Source organism: Coturnix japonica, chromosome 2 (assembly GCF_001577835.2).
Source record: "Coturnix japonica isolate 7356 chromosome 2, Coturnix japonica 2.1, whole genome shotgun sequence".
Lineage (NCBI taxonomy): Eukaryota > Metazoa > Chordata > Aves > Galliformes > Phasianidae > Coturnix > Coturnix japonica.
Genome location: NC_029517.1, coordinates 63,558,666 through 63,575,863, shown reverse-complemented (window position 1 = coordinate 63,575,863; position 17,198 = coordinate 63,558,666).

Here is a 17,198-nt window from a genome sequence, read left to right as displayed (position 1 = left end):
AAATAATACCTAAACTTGAGCTAGCAGGACAAAGATTCCAGTAAACCTAAGGCGTAACGTATTTTGGACATTATACAAGTATACGGATGTATCTTTAAAAGTATTCAAGTGATTTGCTGAAGATACCTCCATATTAATGAGCATCAAGTTTCATAACTATAGGTAGAAGATTTGTTCCAATATGTGAAGTTTGTCTTCAGAACAATGTATTTCCAAAATATCCCTGTAATTTACAGATCAGTTTTTCTATATTCTCAGTACACCTGAAATTGACTGAAGGCTACATTGCATAAAAAATATAAAAGAGCATAAATTGGTCTACTATTTGTTCATTAAAAATATTCTTGTAAAATACAATTATTAAAGATTTCAATAGCTGAACTGAGTACAAAAGCCAAGTTCTATTTAGCTGCATTTATATAATCCTTCTGGAGTCAAGAGTATGTCAGAGAACTAGGCCTTACATTTATCCAAATTATTAATTTGTCTGGAAAGCTGAACAACAAAGTCATCAGATTGAAACTACGGGATTGTTTATAATAAAAAGTCTGCTGGCTCTCCAGATCTTGGCCTCATGTATGCTTCTACCAGCACCAACGATGAGTAATTCAACTGGAGGCAGTGTAAAATGAGTAGGTGAGACAACAATCGTGCCTTTTGAGTCTAATATCAACATCTTCAAAACTTTTATTGAAAACAAAAGTTTTCTCCCTTGATTCATATTACAGCTTTCTTCCTAGAAATCCTGGCAGGATAACAGTGTCTCTTTTTCTTGCGTTCTCTTCTACTCCTTTTCCTTTGAGGTACATAGAAATTATGCAGTCCTCAGAACAGCTGCCAAGGACAGTTCAGCTAAGAGTGTTGTAACAGGCATCACATTTCGCAAGTCTCTTAGCCAGCCTTGATGTAATGCAGAAAAGATTAGATGATCTCAGGCATGCGTGAATGGAGGAGAGACTAGTCTACCAGGTCAAATCTACCACAGGAGGAAGCTGTGTGAAGGAGAATTTACTTTCTCAGAACTATTCCAGCCCTGAAACTTGTGGAAAGTCCCTCAGCTGGAGCTTCAAAACTTAGAAAGCTAGGCAGGAAGCTGATTGCTTGCATTTTTTTGCACCTCCTGAATCTCTCTGCAGGCATTTGCTGTCAGTTTTTACTGACTGAATTACTACACATCAGAGTGATTCTTCATTTCTGCCTCCCTCCTTCTTGTGTATGTGCTGCTGTGTACAGCAAGAGCCTCTAGGAACTGTAGGCTTGTGTAGAAGACAAGTCTGTTAAAGGCCAAGACACTAGGGATCATAGAATCACAGAATCCTTAGAGTTGGAGGGACCTTTAAAGGTCATTTAGTCCCTTACAATGAAGAGGGATATGCACAGCTACATCAGGTTGCCCAGGACCTGATCCAGCCTCACCTTGAAAGTCTCCAGGGATGGGGCATCCACCATATCTCTGGGCAATTTGGACAGAAACAACAGAGAACCACAGCCAGTAACAAAATGGAAAAAGGGGAACACCTGTGAACATGAGTTTTGAAACAGTTTGTACCATCACAGTCAGTTGACAGCAGTAGCTGTTTCAAGGAAAATTTGAGAGAATTCATGGGAAAATAAGACTGTCTCAATGTCAGTCTACTTTCAGCACTAGTCCCATAGCTTTATTAACATCTTCTCCTGGTACAGATATTAATCAGTTGTATATCCAGTGTCATTTTACTACATCTCAGACTCCTATAAGGGCTTTTATGCTATTCTCACCTCTTATAATTCTAATAACATTTTTTTCAAGAGAAGTAAGTTCTTAGTTCCCTTATTACAGTCTTCCTGATTTGAATCACTGTAAGTCATAGAACCATATAGAATCATAGAATCACTAGGTTGGAAAGGACCTACAAGATCATCTAGTCCAACCATCCTCCCATTACCATTACTACCACAGGCCATTAAACCATATCTTGTAGCTCCTCATCCATATGCCTCTTGAACACTGCCAGGGACAGCAACTGCACCACCTCCCTGGGCAGCCATTTCAGTGCCTGACCACACTCTGAGAGAAAAAGTTTTTCCTTATGTCTAGTCTAAATCTCCTCTGGTACAATTTGTGGCCATTTCCTTGGGTCCTGTTCATTGCCTGGGAGAAGAGGCCAAAGTCCTCCCCATCACAACCTCCCTTCAGGTAGTTATAGAGAGCAATGATGTCTCCTCTGAACCTCCTCCAAACTGAATAATCCCAGCTCCCTCAGCTGCTCCTCATAAGACGGGTCTGAAAGAGGGCCTCTAAGATGGTCAGAGGGCTGAAGCACCCCTCCTCTGAGGAAAGGTTGGGGGAACTGGGCTTGTTTAGCTTGAAGAAGAGAAGGCTCCAGGGAGACCTCATTGTGGCCTTCCGGTACTTAAAGGGAGTGTATAAACAGGAGGGGGAACGGTAGTTTACAAGGGTGGATAGTGTTAGAACAAGGGGAAATGGTTTTAAACTGAGACAGGAGAGGTTAAGGTTAGATAGTAGGAGGAAGTTTTTCACTCAGAGGGTGGTGACACACTGTAGCAGGTTGCCCAGGGTGGCTTGTGGATGCCCTGTGCCTGGAGACATTCAAGGCCAGGCTGGATGTGGCTCTGGGCAGCATGGACTGGTGGTTGTTGATCCTGCACATAGCACGGAGGTTGAAACTAAATGATCTTTGAGGTTCTTTTCAACCCAGGTTGTTCTATGATTCTATTGATAGCCAGTTTATAAGCATTTGTTTTTGGGACAAGACTAGGAAGAGGTAATTGCCTTTCTTTCATTTAAAATTCTGCATCTGCTCACTGATGATTAAGTCATATAAAATAAGATGCTTCTTTCATTCTCAATTAAATACTACTTTAATTAAATCCAGTTTTTAGACTGCCTTTCATCTCCACAAAAGTCTAAAGACAAACACAAAATATTAGGACATTCTTTTCATTTTTTATTGAAAAGGTTGGTTTAAAAAAAAAAGAAAGAAAGAAAGAAAATCTTGACTTTTCTTCAAATGTCAGTGAAAGTTAAAAATAGGAAGGTAACAGAAAAACTTTTTATAGTGCACTCACAACAGTACCACATCATTGCTCAGCACCACAGTTAAAATCATACATTATGACAGTGATGTGATACATCTCCACATGTGGTCTTTCAGGATGCAGCAAAATAATCAGTGCAGTTTTTAATCTGTCTGTCAATCGTTTAGTTTTGTGGTTGTTTTTTTTTTTTTTTTTCCTAATAGAGTACTCATATGTGATATGGCAAAGTATACTTAGATGTTGTGATGCAGGTAAATTTAAATACATTTTTCAAGTGCCAAAAGTAACCTTAGTGCATGTCCTTCAAGCCTGCTATGATAAGACGGAAAGCAAAGAAAAACCCTGGGTAAAAAAAATAGTTTTAGCTGGATAAGAGAACCACAGATTGTTTGGAAGAATGTGACAAGGATAGTTACACTGTCTTGAGAAATAAATAGGAATTGCAGGTGTGAAATTACTTTTGATATTTAGATAATTAAATTAATTTAGGAGAAATATTCATGCTGACATTTGTGAATGAGGGTGCTGATACAGTTCAGACTGAAAATGAAATGTGAAAACCCTTTAAAGCTGAAGCCATCTAAAGAGACTCTAGTGAATTCTATGAACTGTTTTCTTCACAGTGAAGGATCATCACAGGAGAACTGTTTCTTATTGTTTTTGTTTTTTGCCAAAAACTAATTCTTAACTGTAATGTGTAAGTCATTTTAAGTGTCTATGGTACAGTAAAAATATAAGTCGATCTATACCTTATTGTATCTTATGTGTAAGCACTCATAGGTATTTGCAGTACTGTGTTATAAACTGGCAAGAAACCCATTTGCCAGCCTATTTAAAACCCATGTTCATTATGTTTCCCTCTAAGTTGACTTGGCCACAGAATCATGTGCTTGTGATGTTATGCGCCCCAAGATATTACACAGAAACATCTTTGCAGAGAGTACTTCCAGAAACCACAGGTGTTCTTCTCGTTTTAAAGAGGAAAGGAAAAGCAAAACCCTATTTCACACCTGCTCCACAAAAGTATTTTAAGACAGCTCTGCATTTTGTCATAGCATTGCTATTTTCAATAGGGGGAGACAGAAATCCAACACTCAAGATGGGACACCATTAATTTTTAAAAGCTGTAGAAAATAAGAAACATGACCAAAACCAGAAAAGAAATTGTGAGTGGCTGAGAAAAGAAGTCACATCTAATCTAGAAAGATTTTCTTGAGCTCAGACCATTGGAGCAGCAGTACTTCACTGTTAAAACAAAACAACAACAACAACAAAAAGAAACACTAGAAACCAGACCTTTGATTAGATGTCTAGAACAGGAAAGAATGTTTGTAGTGAAAACAAGCTCTGAGTTTCTATAATCCATCACCTGAAATAAAAGATTTAACATCACTTTGCCACTGGCCATATTTCTTTAATTTTTCAGCTTTTTAAAATTTATTTAGACCTCTCAGACCTTTAACAGATGTTTCTGCCTATACAAATAACACAAAACTTGCACACACTGAGACCAAGGTGTCTAAATCTGTATTGCATCAGTGGCAAAAAAGGTGTAGGAGTAATCTCAGGAGGTAAGCCTAAATTGCTGTTTAAACAACACAACTATACTTTATAACTCAAAGGTCTGGGAAAATTAGGTTATTTATTCATCCAGGATCAATAAATAAGCACTGTAATTGGTAACTCAACAACAGAAGTGAGACTGCAACTAGAAGGCAATTCACAGAAGAGCAAGCTATAAATGTGATATATGTTCCAAGAAACAACACTGCAAAGAGCCACAGAATAAAAAAAATTTAAAAAAAAAAAAAATGATATGTAACTAAAAAAAAAGAAAAGACAACAGGGGAAAACAGACATACAAACAAATACAAAAACTCTGAAACTATCTACCATAAGTAGAACAGAGGATCATAGAATCATAGAATCACAGAATCATTTGAGTTGGAAGAGACCCTTAAAGACCATGTAGTTCAACTCCTCTGCAATGAACAGGAACACCTACAGCAAAATCAGGTTGCTCAGAACCTTGTCCAGGCTGACTTTGAATGTCTCTAAGGACAGGGCATCCACCACCTCTCAGAGCAACCTGTTCCAGGGCCTCACCATCCTGATTGTAAAAAAAACATCTTACTTTCAGTCTAAATCTCCCCTCTTAGTTTGAAGATATTTCCCCTTCTCCTATCACAATAGACCCTGATAAAGAGTTTGTCCCCTTCCTTCTAACATCCTCCCCCTTTAGATACTGAAAGAACATGAACAGGTCTCCCCAAAGCCTTCTCCAGGCAGAACAGCCCCAGCTATCTCTGCCTGTCCTTACAGGGGAGATGTTCCATCCCTCGGATCACTTCCATGGCCTTCCTCTAGACATGCTCCAAACAGGTCCATGTCTCTCCTGTACTGAGGGCTCCACATATCTGGATGCAGTACACCAGGTGAGGTCTCACCAGTGCAGAGTAAAGGGGCAGGAGCACCTCCGTCTCTTCCTTTTCTGTTAGTAAAATTTTATCTCAATCTACACATTCTGCATTTCAATCCCCCCCACCCCACTGGAAGGTGGGAAGTGAGTGAATGGCTGTGTGTGATGCTGAGCTGCTGCCAGATTAAACAGCTTTTCATTCTTCGATGGCTTTTTAGAAGAATGTATTTTTATTAGAGTGCTAGATGTCACAAAATGGCTCTCACCACCAACGAACTGGCATGCAGACATTTGATAAATGCAGTTCAATTGGATGATTCATCTGAACACTTCCAGATGACAGAGGAATGGGATTCAGAGATCTAGTAGATGCTGAGATCTTGCTCAGGATACTCAAGAACAGATGAAAATATCCAGGGAGAAGTGATCATTCAGATGTAAGCCTGTGAAGCTAATCCAGCTGTATTTGTTTAGGAGCAAAAAGACGACAGCTTCCAGACCTTTCTTGGAAAGAAAGAAATGTCAATATTCCTACTACAGGTTTATGTGCTTTGGATCTCATCAGACCAAAAAGGATGCAGGAAAGAATGTCACAGTTGAACAACACAGGTTATTTGAACGCACATTAACTGTTTCTCTAATGTCCAATTCTTTGCACCAAGAGCTGCCTACACAGAGCAGACTCTACTTCCATACATCCTTATCATCAGAAATCTTAAAAAAAATAAAGACTGGGTGCAATTTTTGCTATAACCAACCTCAGGCCAGGTTTGTGTTATTGTTGACACAAGCCTGAGCCAAAGAACAAACAGAGATAATGGTAATTTGCACAGTTTGTAGAAAGCGCCTTGTCTTTGGCAAAGTAAAATGGTGCAAAAAGCTAGAACTGATGTGGTAATCAATATGTACTGGGGCATAGCAATAAAATGTGTTGACAGGTACAACAGAGATTTACAGAAGTGTTTGTTTTAAGAGCACAGCTGCAGAGCACAATATAATATGATTTTTATTTTTTTTTAACATGGCCTCCTCAATAAACTGTATTTATCAAATGCTTGATCAAAAAGGCAGTTAAAAAACACAAGGATTACCATAATAACAGTATCTACACTATTAGCAGTCCCTCCGCCTTATGTTAGCCAAAGACCACTGTGAAGAAACCTGACTCTCAAAATACCTACTGAGTAGAGTTGCACTCTTGGTATATAGCTCTCAGCTGGTACAAATAGATGGGTCACTTCTGAAGATACAAATATCCCCATCCTCCACTGGCAAATTAAGGTATTACTGAAAGCCACCACCAATACTTCTGTGCCCAGAAGCTGTGATTTCATTCTGTATAGCTCTTCCAGGGCAAAACTTTCCCATGCCAGCTTGGACTTCATGAAAAATAAAGCAGAATTTGTGAGATCCTGTGGTATTGGCCTACCATACAAGTTCCAAACATTTAATTATCTGGCTTGTATTACAAGACCTACAAAACATTGCTGTATTAGCTATAAACATATTCTTTTAAAAGACAAGGCACTAAAAATATATGTATAAAACATGGTTGCCATTAAAGGAGAAGATAAGGCTAAATCAATGCTGCTGCGTCCTAGGCACCCAAACCCTAGCAGTAGTGATATATTTCCACAGAGCATCATTAAAATTTACAATTTAAATGTGACAAATTGCAGGAAAAAAACTCCGCAAAGAAGGGATTTCCAACCTAGCGGCAGTCTTCTTCCCTAGTGGCAGTCAGCCCTTAAATGGGGTCTAAGAGAGGTGCAGCCAGGCTCTATCCCTTCTGGTCACACAGTTGAATTGCCTTCACTTGTGCTTCTAGGGCTGACTCTGTTCTTTCCCCAGGTGATCAATCAGTGGTTCAGGCCTTGACTCTACAGTTTCCATACATCTCACCAGGGAGGTTGTTGAATCACCATCCCTGAATGTGTTTATGATCTGTTTGGATGTGGTGCTCAGGGACATGATTTAGCTGAGGACTGTTAGAGTGAGGGTAGTATGGTTAGGTTGTGGTTGGACTTGATGGTCTTTAAGGTTTTTTCCAGCCTGAGCAATTCTATGATTCTATGTGCATGCACAGATTCATATGTATTTTTGGAGAAGCAAGTCTACCACAAGCAGAAATCTGCACTAACCTGGCTGAGATGTCTCAAGAGAAGTAGGGAAAATGGATAAGTATATATTAGATCCTAATATCATTCTTCTGTGTCCCTACTGCAGCTACATACAGATACGACAGCTAGTGCTAGTGACTGGCATGATTTGGACATCTATTCGCAAGGAATTAGAAGTAAGCTTTTTCTCTTTCCATTTTGTGCCTCTTTAGGACTGCATTTTACTTTGCAAAAGAAATCCCTACTTTCCAAACCAGACGTATCACTCAAATGCATGATCCCACCAATAATGAATTTTGATTTTTGTAGGAACTTTACAATTTTGCTTTCAAGTGATGTAATAAACATGATAATTTGGAGGACTGAGATGTTTTACTAACAGCTCTCATTGTGTATGTTGAGGGTCTCCAGGCTCCCATATGCAATGGATAAAAACATAAAAAAAGTCGCTGGCATGAACATAATTGCATACACCATGTACTCTTTCAAGAAACTAATGCCTCGTTGTCTTTGTACATTGCCAAAACAAATCCAGATGTCACAACAGGTTTTGCGCCTCCAAAGACAAATCAGCTCATATCTGCCAAGAGGCGCATTATGCCTTTGGTCTTTCCAAATAAATAATAGTTCAAAACTGAGACAAATAGCTGGAAAATCTTCTCCACACATGACTAAAGTCACATTTTAGAGCTAGACAATGAAGGCCATTCAGTGTATGCTGAAGGAAGAATGACACTAACTGTCAAGGTAAAGACATCTACCAAAGAAGCAGGACTTTCGCCTAAGACAGTACTGCCATTATTCTAATTATCAGTGATTTTCTTTATACAAGCAGCTAATCAACCCGATTAAAAAAATACAGAAGTTTTAAAACAGTTGAGAGAAATCAGATTATTTAAACAAGATCAGATGAGATTTTTTCTTTTATTGGAGCATCTAGGTGGCAAGGCAAGTATACACCAACTTAACCTCATAAATTTATGTAATGTAGAGGCATTTCCATCCACTTCATACAGATGTGGAACAAAGATGCAGAAAGTCAGCTCTCCACTTTAATTGCCATTCAGCACAGAGCTGATGTTACCATGGAACTATCTATTATAACTCTAACTATCTATTATGACTCTAACTATCTATTGTAATTCAAATTTCAACCCTGAGTAGAAATATACCCTTTAGCATTTCTATTCAAAATAACTGTTTTCTTCCTCGTGTGTATATTGCTCAACATTTATCTGGACTGAATTCATCTGCCTTTTTGTTATCTAGTCATTCAACATCAAGAGGTCCTTCTGCCCACTTTTGCTGTTGGCCATCATCAGTCCTACTGTGAGTAACTCTGTAACAACCCCTCAAGAAAAAATAACAATCCATCTGCATGTTAATCCTCTTATTGTGGTCACTTGCGTTGTGTTATAGAGCATAGACTTCAGCTGAATTTATGGAATAATTCAGATCAAAAGAGATCTTGGGAGTTCATCTAATCCAACCTCCTGCTCCTTGTCTAACTCCTATAATAACCTCCTACCCAGAAAATCATGTTAATTCCTTCCCACCTTGACTATAGTAGAGCTTCTAATCACCAATTTAGCAAAGTACTCTTACAAACAAAAGATAAGACTGATGCTTTCAAATGAAAAAGACCTATAATCAACTTGAATTTCTTATGTTTTTATGAACTTAAGAACTCTTACCTGAAAGGAAAACAAGTAATAATAGCCTGTTTTCAAGTTTGCAGCACAAGCCCAATCTATCCAAGCCATTACTACCTGACAACTTGTTGCCTTCAGCTAGCCCAGCCGCAGCTAATTTGATTTGTCTCTGGTGCTACAGTGAGGAACTTGCAGGAGACAGAGCAGCTGCTCACTGCAGTTAGGGAGCTTCAGAAAGTCAAGGCTAAGAGGGTGTCTCAAAATATATTTGCAGCTTTCTCAAGATATGAAGTTGCCCAGTTCTGCCTTCCAACTGCCTGAGATAACTCTATTGCCATTAAAATCAATGTAGGAAAACAGCCTACATGACTTAAGTGCTGAGGAAACTGTAGAATGCTACCAAAACAATACTGAAATAAATTTAAAGCACTTTACTGAGAACTATAGAGCTGTATCTAAGTCACTTAAAGTTTGGCTGGATGCTTTCAGCTGGAGATAGCATGTAAGAGATGGACAATCCCTGCTTTTCTTACTGGATTCCTTTCCCTATCACTTCTTTTATTCCTGTGATAAAGTAACAAGAAGCTGTAGAATTCTCTCAAGAAATAAAGATAGGTACGTAGTCTGGGAGAATGCGAGGGATGCTAACCATCACTGGAGGACTGTAAGCTCTAAGGAGGAATGAATGGGGCTAAAAGCATCCTCCTGAACTTACTGTTTTATGCTGGTGAGTTTTAGGCTACTCCCTAAACAGCACATCAATTTTGATATCATCTCTTTGGGCTCCCTCGTTCTTGTACAAGTACACGGGAAAACAAAGGTTGGTCAACAGTAGGAGTTAATTCAGTTCATTTTAGATTTAAATCTTTTAAATAAAAAGCAACCAAGTTAATACGCCAGTTTTGGATGCTGATCATATCAAAAGGGATAGACTCCTTTGCCAGCGTGGCTGTGTTTAGAGATGCTTCTCCACTGAGACTGCTTAAGAGGATCAGATCCTGAAATTAATCCATTTATTCATTTACTTATTTGCCACCTGATTAAACATTTCTGGCACTTGATGTGCATGTCTAACACTCCTTCCTCAGAACCACCATTTCACTAACTTTTCCTAGTGCCATCACCAGTACACGTATTAGGGAATAATCATTAGAGCACAGTATGAATCCTGTTTACAGAACTGACATCATTTTATAGCTTATTTATTTCTTTTTTCTTTCCAAATGTGGATTACTTGTCTGAATGTATTATCTAAGCCTTCTGGCACGAAACGTGAGAAACTACAGAAAGTAATGTAAAAGATCAAGATGAGCACTTCTCTGTGGGAAGAAGAAAAAAGGGCAGCAGGACAAAAGACTGGTGAAAGCAAGACAGATACATTTCACTAGACTGCAAATTTACAGCATGAAAGAACACCAACAGCTAAGCATTGTTAGGAGAAAATCAAGTTAGCTATGACTTACTAAAAGCTAATACAGAGAATGAAAGTGGTCTGCTCTCCCTCAAATACGGAGGAGGACATTACACTCTAAAAGAGATCCAATTGGAAATTTTGAGGTGAATCATAAAATGGTTTCAGCTGGAAGGAACATCAAAGATCATCTAGTTCCAACTTCCCTGCTATGGAAAGGTCTGCCATACACTAGATCAGGCTGTCCATGCCCCATCCAACCTGGCCTTGAACACCTCCAGAGATGGAGCGTCCACAGCTTCTCTGGGCAATCTGTGCCAGTGCCTCACAAACCTCTCAGTGAAAAATTTCCACTCTGACATCTAATCTAAATCTCGCCTTTTTTATTTTAAAGCCATTTCACCTTCTCCTATCACTATCAAACCACGTAAAAAGTCAGACCTCCTCCTTTTTATAAGTTTCCCTCAATTGCTGGAAGGCTGCAATGAGGTCTCCCCACAGCCTTCTTATCTCTAGGCTGAACAGGCTCAGCTCCCTCAGCCTCTCTTTATAAGAGAGGTGCTCCAGCCCTTGTGGCCCTCCTCTGGACCCACTTCAACAGTTCTGCATCCTTCTTGTTCTGGGGTCCACAGGCCTAGATGACAGCATCCAAACAGAGCCTCACAGATCCAGAGTAGAGTGGGACAAATCACCACCCTCGCTCTGTTGGCCACCCCTCTTTTCATGCAGCCCAAGATACTGTTGGCCTTTCATTCTGTAAGCATACACTGCTGGCTCACGTCCATTTTTTTTGTCCATCAGGACTCCCACATCCTTCCCTGCAGGGCTGCTCTCAAGAAGTTCTTTTTCCAGTCTGTACACATATCTGAGATTTTCCCAATCCAAGTGCAACACCTTGTGTTTGGTCTTGCTGAATTTCAGAAGGTTCTCCTGGGCCCACTTCTCAAGCTTATCCATATCCAGGTCCCTCTGGATGCCATTCCTTCTTTCTGCCACATCAAGTGCACCACTCAGCTTGGCGTAATCAGCAAACTTGCTAAGGATGCACTTGATCCCAGTTTCCAGGTCACTAAGAAGATGCTGAAGAGCGCTGTTCCCTAGACAGACTCCTGGGGGACACTATTGATCTATGACCTCCATCTGGACATAGAGCTCTTGACCACAAATTTTTGGCTGCAACTGTCCATCCAATTCATTATCCATTGACTTGTCCATCTTTCCAATCCATTTCTCTTCAATTTAGATATAAGGATGTGGCGCAGGACCATGTCAAAGGCCTCTCACAAGACCAAATAGACAACATCATTTGTCCTTTCTTGATCCACAGAAGCTGCAACTCCATCATAGAATTTTGCTTTTACTGGAATAGAATTGCCCTAGATGAAGAAAATCAGACCTTGGCACATGGAAAGTGAGATATACTAACATAGCGAAGGAAGTGTAGACACAGGGATGTAGTCTAAAGACAAATGTTTTAGCAATAGGGTTATTTTAAAGTCACTATGCTCTGAGCTGTGCCAGATACACCGTATTTATGAGCAGTGTAAATTAAACTGGCAAACTGGTCCAGCTGCAGGGTCTTCTTGGGCAGGTTATTTTTAAACTGGATCAGCTCTCTGATCTGCTTTCCTGAATGCCCACACAAACGCTGAGGTCAGCACAACACAGAAGGCTGTGGAAGGGTGGTTGCAAGCAGAAGTAGAGATTGCTGACAATTACGATCCATCCCCACCAAAAGAATCCTGTACTCAAGAAAAATATTTGCTGGGACGATTGTTTGATAGAGGGTGAAGCTCGTAATGTAATTTTTTGCTTAGTGGAATCATTAATAGTTCCCTCCATTAGACAAAAAAATAATACAGGGACCTTGTATCTTCCCCAGTCCCTCTGTCAACTCCAGTTTTAATGGTCTAATAGATGCACATTATTGTAGCTTTATAAATCACTTCCTAGAGGATGCATTTATAACTACTTACAGAGATGCTTTCTGTGATATGATCGTAAAACATTCTAGCAATAAAATTAGACCAAGACAGAAAGTGAACCAAATCCCTCAGAGGTTATGCTTTAATGCTTTTAATGTCATAAGCTGAAAGTGCTGTGGCTGAAAGAAGCAATCCTGCTCCTTGTCAGACTTCTCTGTCAGATATGCCCTGTCCTTTCAACCGATAGGAGTGTACACCAAGTTATGTGCTGAAAAGGATCAGAGATTTGATCTGAGTCACAATTAACCTCTATTTATTTACTCGCCTGGTTTTGCCTGGTTAATTTTAACTACTTTGATGCTTGCATATGAAAACATTAGTGTGAGCAGAAAAAAAGGCATGGGAGTGAACAGGGAGGGATTGTGGAAAATTGTGGATAGACCACTCCTTTCAGTAGCAGTGTTTTCTTGCACCAGCTTAAAGTTTGAACTGTGTGAAACGTTGGCCCAAATACTTTTTTTCCTTGAAAAGGGTAAGACTCACAAAAAGTAGAAATACTCGTTCTTCAGCAAAAGCATTTGACAAATCCACAGCCAATACCTGCATCATTTAATGGTTTGGGAAAGTAAAAAGAACTCCAGCTTTGGAAGATTCCAGTTCCTTTAATTAACGACAATTCTGTTGCTAGTTGATTCAGATGTAAAGTAAGACTCCCATAACCACATATTCTGATTGAACTTGTGCCAGGAATCTATCTTTCCCAGGTGTTCTTACTGTGAAAAGACACAATAATATTATCTCACAAGTAAGTCCTGCAGGATTTATTGGACTGAATTTCAAAAGGAAGGTGAACAAATAATCAGGATAACTTTCTGTTAAAAATGTATGAAAATTCTCAGTAGTGATAATGCAAAACTATTTGCCATGGAAATCAAATTCTGAATAATAAAGTACCCCACACATCTGTTTCCTAGATAAACAGTTTCTATCAAAGAGAGAACAGCTGTCTTATCACATCAAAAATATTCAGCTCCTTAACCCTGACTTTAATTCAGTGACGTTACAGAAAGTAGACTGTAGATAATCTATAGGGGAAAAAAAAGGCAAACATATGACATAAAGACTGCAGAAATTACTGCAAAGATGCAGGAATTGCCATGGCAGCAAACGAACAAACAAAGATCCTCTGCTCCCAGGCAGAAGGAGGGGACCTAAGAGACACATAGGCAGCAGATGGATTCCCCTGCCTATCCAACTCTCCCAAGTGCCTTCATACTACAGGTCTGAGGCTCTGGAACCCAATAGATGGGCTAACAATGCTGTGGAGGAAGGTTCATTCAGGCTGGAGGGGTCTCCTCAGGCCTACTCTTCCTGTCCCCATTAAAACGACCATCTCCATCAGGAACAAAAGCAGGGCTGTTGTCATAGGTGACCCCCTTCTCAGAGGAACAGAGGGCCAATGTACTGATTAGATCTGACCCAAATGGAAGCCTGCTGCCTCACTGGAGCCTGGGTAAGAAATGTGACTGGAAATCTCACTATCCTGGTAATGGCCCTCTGATTATTATCCATTATTGGTTTTTAATGTCAGAAGTCATGAGGTAGTAAATAGAATTCAAGACGGACTTCAGGGCCTTGGGGTGATAGGTTACTGTTCTCCTCTATCTTTCTGGTAGCAGGGAATATGGATAAGCAGAACCAGATGATCCACACATGGCTCCAAGGCTGGTGTCACCAGCAGAATTTTGTGTTTCTTGATTATGGGATGATCTACAGAACACCAGGACTGCTAATGCCTCATGTGATGCTCCTTTCTCAGATGAGGAAAGGTATTTTTATGCAGGACCTAGTGGGGTTGACTGGTAGAGATTAAACAAGATTAGAAGAGGTGACAGGGATAAATCCAGACTCACCAGTGATGAGCTATGGGATGGTATGCTGAAATTTGAGGAACTGTATGCTAGAGATCCTGCAGTCTGCTCCAGCAGGTGCTGGCTGTGGTGAGGCACCTTTGGAATGTTGCTAGAGCAGGACATGCAGCACGCACTGAGAAACAAGTGAGAGGAGCCAGAAGCCTTGGCTCAGCCCCAGAGCTACAACATCACTGGCATAAATGAAACCTGGTGGGCAGAGTCCTGTGACTGTTGTGTCATGATGGATGGTTACTGGGCCTTTCTCAGAGACAGGCAGGGCAGGTGGAGTGGGAGGCATCTGTTTGTGAGGGAGAGGTCGGGCTGTACAGAGCTGGCAGCTGGTCATGGCACAGTTGGCAGCCTCTAGGTAAGGATTAAAGGACAAGCAAATAAGGGGGATGTTGTGGAACACTGCTGTGTGCCACTTAGGACAATGACGCTGATGACTGGAGCTAATAGATACCCTCTAGATCAGCTGCCCTTGTCCTTATGGGTGACTTCAACTTGCCAGATGTTAACTGGGAATATCATACAGCTGATACAAACAGCTCCAGCAGATTCCTGCAACGTCATGATGATAACTTCAAAGGGACCCAACTAGAAAATACACTCTCTTACACCTGTTGCTTGTGAAAAAGAGTCTCATGGATGAAGTGGCCACTGGTAGCTATCTTTGCCATTTGACCATGAAGAAGTCAAGTTACTATCTCACTTTAGCAGACAGATGAATGCTAAGTAGTAGAGGAGAATAAAGAAGAGAAAAGGGAACAGGATAACTGTTTAGAGACACACACACTGAGTTGCATTCTTGTAAACACAACATATACAGAGGTTATTCTGAAAGTAATGTTTCCTATTTATTTCCATAGACATGACAACAGATAAAGAGCACAACATTACTTGACAGAGCAAATGCTCAACTACAAAACAGAAAACTGTTTTTCAACACAGTCACCACCATTAGCTATGTATTTTTGCCAGTGATGAACAAGAGCCTGCATGCCATGCTCCTAAAATTGCACCATCTGTCACATGGCAACAACACATAATGGAACACTGGTGGGATGGTTCAACCTCTACTGCCATATCATCGACATCCATCTCTGACATTGTGGGACATCATTACTAAAACAGGAAGCATTAGTTTTGGAGCATCCATCATAGTTCCTGTCTTAGTCAAGTGATGAGAAAAAGAAGTCACCACAGTTACCATCTCTCTGTGCTCCTCTCTTGTAAACACTCAACAATTTTGATGTCTTTATTTTGTTCCTATATCACATAATGAAAACTGTTTGCTATTTTCAGGTGAAACTGGAAAATGCTTTTTGATTCTCCTAAGTTCCAGTCTGACTTTATTAAAGAAATATTACCTCTTGGAAAGGGTAGTCAGGCATTGGAATGCACTGCCCAGGGAGGTGGTGGAGTCAATGACCATGGGAGTGTTCAAGAAGCATTTGGATGTTGTGTTGAGGGATATGATTTATCTGGGAAGTATTGGTAATGGTTGTACTAGATGATCGTCTAGGTCTTTTCCAACCTTGATAATTCTGTGATTCTGTTGCAATGTCTTCTACAAACATGAATTTCACCTTACAGCCCTGCATAGCAGAGATTTTCACTGAGAGTTTAAAACCCACCTAAAAAGCTGTTTCAGGTAGGTCAGGTTGAGATGCAAGCCAGCAAGGGTTGGATCTGAATTTGTAAACTGCTAGGTCTTCAGAATTTAAACTCTAAGTGAAACTCAAGGGGTATCAACCATCCTGAAATCCAAGGCCATGTTACAAGTCACCTGCATGATTTGACCAAGGTCACACATCACATCCTTGGCAACAGGAGGAAAAAAGTGATATCCAGATTGCTAGCCAAGGTCACACATCACATCCTTGGCAACAGGAGGAAAGAAGTGATATCCAGATTGCTAGTCCTGTTTGTTCACATCTTAACTGAATGATCTAATGGCTATGTATTCTTGTGGAAAACTGTAATAAAAAATGAGAACCCCATGCTTCATTAATGGGTTTGAGACATTTATTGTTGAGGAACAACTCAAAGCCTTAAACACATTAAATTTTGTGAGAAAAAAATAAAACAAAATAAAATCAAGACTAACCAATGACTTTTTAGATGTGTTTTGAAGTTGGATTGAGAGATGTGAATCTCCAAACTGAGAAAGCATTTCCAGCACCTGGCAGAACACAGATACATCTTTTGCCAAAGAAAAGGCCGATGTACTGGCAGGAGCTGAAGCTGAAAGAACAAAACTTGGATGATAAACACTACTACTGCCTTTCACCTTCACAAGACATTCCATTTTGTCCTTAAGTCAATCAGGTGGACACTACCATTTAGTCCACCTTTGCTCCACGTCAACCATCCTGAGGTACTGGAGGCGCAATAAGCCTCCATGCATTATGTTTCTTAGTGATTACTGATTTGTGTCCCAGACTTGGAACCACTGGGGATGGATGGTTTCACACTCTTTATTGTCTCAAAAGCACACTTTCTACCATCACCATTTCACTCCAGAGCACCACAGAACACAAACTCACAGCTCCAGGGCTCCGTGTAACTACGAGAAGCTACGAGATCTGGTTTAGCGGCGTGTGGTAGCAAACATAATGGCAGGACGATAGGACTACATGATCTTGCAGGTCCTTTCCAACCCTGGGAAAGTATGTTTCTATGAACACCTCCCACACGTGGGCTCCAAACCATTCCC